This window comes from Pogona vitticeps, chromosome 8 (assembly GCF_051106095.1).
Source record: "Pogona vitticeps strain Pit_001003342236 chromosome 8, PviZW2.1, whole genome shotgun sequence".
Lineage (NCBI taxonomy): Eukaryota > Metazoa > Chordata > Lepidosauria > Squamata > Agamidae > Pogona > Pogona vitticeps.
The window spans coordinates 26,856,084-26,862,083 of NC_135790.1; positions in this window are offsets into that span (position 1 = coordinate 26,856,084).

A 6,000-nucleotide genomic window follows, 5' to 3' on the forward strand; every position below is an offset into this window, starting at 1 on the left:
GTCTTGTAGATCTTGCCTTGAAAGCTGCCTTCGGAATTCATCTGTTAAAAAGTAATAAATGACCGGATCCACACAAGAATTTAAGCTGGCAAGAGACAAAGCCACTGTGTGAAATACTGAAATCACCTTTCCGGGAATAGCAGTCCTTGATTTGAATGAGGGCTGATAGACCTCCATGTGCTGACTGCGTTTGGGATCTTTACTTGCTTTGTCCTCTTTTAAAGTTCAGCATTTTTTCCCCAGAAGGTGATTTTCCATTAGCTAGTTGGAAGAAGCTTCGTCTTTTCTCCGATGGACCTTACATAAGAATAATGGTGATTTCTGGCTTAGATACCGCAGACCTGTGTACGATGAGAAAGATGCAGAGGAAAGTAAAGGTCATCAGAAGCTTCACAGCTACAATGATAACAAAAGGGCCTTGGTTCCATTTTGAGGGCTGTCCAGAGTTGGTACCTTGCTCGCTGTTGATCTTCTGTAGCAAACGTTCATTGTCTCTTTTATTTAGATCACCAAGGTTTTTGCCTGGCTCTTCTTTGGCACTAGTGGAAGGTTCTCTCATGTCTCCCCCACCGCAGGTGGCCGGGGGCAAAGGGGACCTGGGCCAAAGATGTTCAGATTCCTCTGACATTGAGGGCACCTCCAGGGGTCTGTCCAGATCAGAGGGCAGGTCTTCTAGGGAGACATCTGGGCTGCTCCTGGTTCTGCTGGGGGGCCGCACTTCCAGCGAATCCCACCAAGCTGAAGCTTCCACTGGAGACGGCAGCTGCTCCTCCATGATGTTCCTCAGAGCTGCTCTCAGGATCACCAGCAGGGCTTCCGGGTCCCCCGTGTTCATTGACCCCAAGGAAGCTGAAGTCCTCAAGTCTGCCTCTACCTTCTGCTCCTCCTCTTGAGGCGCTTTTCCCCCCTCCTCAGAGATGCTTTCAGGTTCAACCTTGACTCTTGTGGTGCCCCCACAGCAAAACATGCACCACCTCCACAGGTGTTTATTTGGAGTGCTGCCTTCAGAACACCTCAACGGGATTGGAGGAGCTGGCCGAGATCTTTTACGCCTCCCCCTCCTCGTCCTCCAAGCTCAGAATACTGTCCAGTATATCGTCCAGGCTATCTTTATTGCGCTCGAGAAAATCCTAAGATGGAGAGTCTCCTGGATCACCAAGGTTTTTGCCTGGCTCTTCTTTGGCATTGAGTGAAGGCTCCAGACATACTGTGCCCCTCATGGTTTGTGTATGGCGATGATGGTAAACTCCAAAGATATGAAGATTCACCTGGTTTTGAGGGCACCTTCAGGAGTCTTTCCAAATTAGCAATTAGGTTCTCCAGAGCGTCCTGGGGGCTGATTTTTCTGCTTCCCGGGGCCTCAAGATCCACCGAAGCCCCAGAAATAGCAGACCACACAGGACTGCTCTGGCCTCCCGTCTCGGGCCAGACCTCACTGTAGATGGAGGGGATAATCCTGCTGAAACACAAAAACTCCATTTTGCCCATTGCTAGAGATCTTGCTTTTCCTGTGCTGGGGTCTCCCAAGGACCACCTGTGAAATTATAGAGTTTGAGGCACAGCTTCAGGGCTTTGGTGCCTTTTCTGAGTAGACAAAGTTAACTTTTGGAGTGTAAACAAAATCAGGACCCTGGAAGAGAGTTAATTGCCACAATACTCTTTTTTTAACACACAGGCACACCGATATTCACACCTGTTTTCAAGTTATGGCAAAAGGATCTTATCTGTTCGTGCACGAGGACAAAAATGCAGTGCACCGGGAAGCTAGACTGATCTAAGCCCAATTTCCTATAATAAGTTGGTGGCAGACTATGCGTGGACAGTGGAGGTTCAACATGACCAAAGTCAAACACATCCCAGTATAATCTTTTAGCATGTGCTCTTTGAGAGACAACATGATAAGGAGCCTAACTTCCTCAAAATGCACGTGCACTTTGGATGCACATAAGAAGAAGGCAATGATTTTGCATTTAACTTTTATATTTATTCCCCCTTCTTCAAACAAATCTGAAGCAATGTGCATGATTCTTTTTTTTCCTTCTTGCATATGCCCCTCAGTTTTAGCACCACAACTGTCTTGCAAGGTGGACCAGGCTGAGAGGGAATGGCCGATGCAAAGCCATTTTGTGAGCTTCACAATAGCTGGTTTAGGCTTTACCAAACCCTGACACCATGTTAAGAAGCCATGGGCATGCTTTTCTGACCAGCTCTTTCCCCTTCTTTGCAAAAGGCATCCTTGAGCTCTGGAGGGTTGCAAATACAATCCCTTTTTTTCTCACACCCTTTAGCTACCGACATGGTAACAGCATACAAAGTCTGCTTGGCTGTTGATCTGTGGGTTGAACTTATCTCCCTTTAAAAAAAAATCCTTCTTTAGTACTTATGTTCATAAAACCTGTTCTAACGAGTTGCAGGTTAAACCTGCAGGGTAATTTTATCCGCCAAATAAAATGCCTTGTTCATGTGAAGGGAAATTAGAGGGAAGGGGATTTTTAAAACCCTTAATTTTAGCTCAGGAAGCAATGCAGAGCCTGCTGTTGAACATCTTCAAGGCTAAAACCAAACCAATGTATTAAACAACATTTGCTGAGCTAACATTTGTCCCTTGTGATTACTTGAGCAATATTACCAACACACACTTCTGTTTGTCCTTCTAAGAAAAGGATTTAACTATGTCAGAGTTTTGCTCAATAACAGTAAAAGACCGGTCTAGCCAACACTTTCTTCCTCACAGTGGCCAACCATCATGCAGACTGAGTTACTGTTCAGTGATATACAACCTCAGAACATGGAGGTTCCATTTAGCAACAACAGCCTCTTGTCGGTGATAAGCGTCTCTCCCATTAATTTATAAAAAACAGTTTTAATCTACGCCAGGGGCAAACTGATATTTCTTTTCAACACATGATTAGTTCTGTAGATTCACCATGATAACGAACTGTAGTTTTCATCAGAATGTCCTCATTCCCCTTGCTGTATTATTTTTATATTCTGCCGAGCAGAGAAAGTGTTGTGTTTCTTTTCTGTAACTCTTAGGGCTTTCTTCCTTGTTAAAATAGGTTGTCAAAACAAATTACAACATACAGTAACAATCCTAAACATTGTAGCAGACAACATTAAAGTATGAATGCAAAATGAAAACAGCAGCAATGTCAATATGTAGTTTAAAAGTCAGAACATGGTGCAAGGAAAATAGGAACATCTGGCAGTAGAAAGCAAGCAAGGAAGGGTCGTGACAGTTTATTTGCACTAAAGCAAAAGGGATATTTTTAGAATAATTCTTCTTTTCAATCATTTTTCATTTTTGCTTCAAGGTATTTATATACAATATGCTGACATGGTTGATGGTTCTTCAGAAGAGCCATGACTTGAGTTGAAAAATATTTCGCCACTCCTTCCAGAATTCATGAGATGTTTCAGTTCGTTTGCAGAAAGCATTGTATGATATGCCTTGAGTAAAACACCTGATATGGAAAGGCTTTCTGTGTGTTCGTTGCTAGGGTTTACAATGTGTGGTGATTCAACAATCGGATTTGTCTTAAATTCCTTTGGCGCCTGTAGGGTGTGCAAACGAGCATCCACATATGCCTTAGTGGTGTTCATGTTGTGGAGGAAAATCCAGATTTCTTCTCTTCAACTTGTGCTTTTGTTATCAGAAGATACTTTTCTCCATAACATTGTGGTTACTGGCCAACATGCAAAACGCTCTGCCTCTCGGCTTTCCACACTTGTGGTTGAGATGTGATGCAAAAATTGGCCAGCCAAAAGAAAAGCACGAGAAGTGCCATGCTCTATGGGAAGAGACTGCTTTAAACAAGGATGTTGCAAGGTTAATAATTACTTTGTGCCAAGGTAATGGAAAAAACATCTTGGATCCCTTTCAGTCCTGTCGCTCAGTGGCGTCCCTAGCAACCTTCTCCTATTACTCCGAAAGCTGTCTTCTCTACCGGTTTCCCTGTTCCCCATTTCAGTGTTTGTACTTTTCCTTTATGAGGAGCGGTTTGTACTGTTTATGCAGGTGCCCTTTCTCTGAAGTCTGGACTGTCTGGGAGAAGCAAATCTTGATTTAATTGACTTAACAGAATCAGAGGCCTGTTGAAGCCAGATGCCCTGGTCTTAAAGGCAGGGCTGTATATCAGCACGCTCATCAGCTCTGCTCCGTTTCAGAAAACAAACCAGAACACACTAGTAATCATGATGAGATCGATAGACAAAGGGATGCTTAAGAATTAAGATACAACAGCTCTATTGCCTGGCTACACTAATACTGCTGGCTTAGCAATAAATCAGAAATAGACAAGATACGTTGAGGTGTGTTTTTAGTGGAAAATGGGATATAAAGGGAATAAAATATGTGTTTTTTAAAGAAGCAGGGAAGACTGTCATGCAGTCATAAGTCTATTTTCTCTCTCTCTCTCTGAGCACAGAATATGTTTCTGGGATAGCAAGTGGAAGAGATGCTTAAATCAGATGTAGCTAAAGTTTTGCATTGGAACTGCAGAAGGACAAAAAAAAAAACAACAAGAACAAAGTGTGTCTCACTTGTGAAATTGGCTTCAAGAAAGATGAAACAAAACACTGTAAGGTCTCAGAAGGCCCACTGTTGAATGCTTGTGTGCTTTAAGTTTCCATAAAAGAGTCAAAAGTGAAGTATGGTGAGGAGCTAAACTACCAGGAACACGAGATCTGAAATGACATGTGGCAAACCAAAGTAGATAGAGGTGAATTAGCAGAATTTCAAGATCCAGAACACGATAAGAAATTGTTATGTTCCATCAAGTTACATACAAATTACAGCAACCCTAATTGAGCTTTCAGGGTATGTCAGATGTTTAAGGACTGGACAGTTACACTTGTCCCCAGTGAGTCTCCATGACTGAGTGTGATTTCAAACCCACGTCTCCTGATCCTCTATCAGCTATACCGCACTGTCTTCAAATATATGATAAGATATAGATACAATTATACCTCAGATTAAAAGCAGTACGAAAGGACTTTGTGTTTTGTGCTTACAGATTTTCATCTAGGAAGTATGTTCAGCACAGCCACATAGCCAGTATTATGCTGTCCTCAGGAGCATTACTTTTTATGGCCTGTTTCCAGTTTCTCTGAACTGCAGTATGATTCCAGCCCTTCCCTTGCTGAGCACACTAAATTTTTTTCAAAGGAGCTCAGGACTGCTTAGAACTGAGGAGTATTTTTCCTTTTATTTCCATGCACCCATGATAATTTGAGTGCCCTCGCCAGTGTGCTAGATAGAGAGGTCAAAGGAAGCAAACTTACATTCCATTCTTGATTCTCAACACAAGTCACTCAAAGCCTGGCATTCCTTTCTCAAGTTGTGAGCGCATAACAGGTTAAGAGCCAATAAAGCAAAGGCTAAGGTTGACATAAAGGGTCTCTGGGGTGATGCATTCCACACTCATCAACCTCTGGAGTTAGTGACGACAAGGTCCTTGTGGCTGGAGCAAGACCCTTAGCCCAAGTCTTTTTAAGGAAAGAGAAGGGGTTAGAGAAGAATGACTTATGGGAGAGTTGCCAGAGAATTTGGTCCTTCCACACTAGTTTGTCCAGAGCTGTTCCGCCCTCACAGTTGAGACGTTTTTCACTGTTCATTGTTGATCCTTACTAAATTCTTCTTTAGATTAAGCCACACAATATGTCTTAAAATTCAAGACTAGTCTTTGTGAACACCTGTTACAATAAGCTGTGACTGAAGACACTGTAGTATTAGAGTTAAATTAAAAGCACAGTACTTAAAATGTTAGCCCGATATATGCTAAGTGGTATAAATGCCCAAGGAATAATCATTATAACAGCTTTGAAATTGATTGCAGCATGGGTAATTATTATAATGGATAAGTCTTGGAAATGAATAGTACCGTTATCTTTCAGTACAATTTCCTAAAGTGTAACACCCTTTAATTTTCACTCTTTCCTTTTTTCTCTGATCAGCTAACCCACACAAGTCATGGAGCAAGAACTAGCTTCACTTGCCAA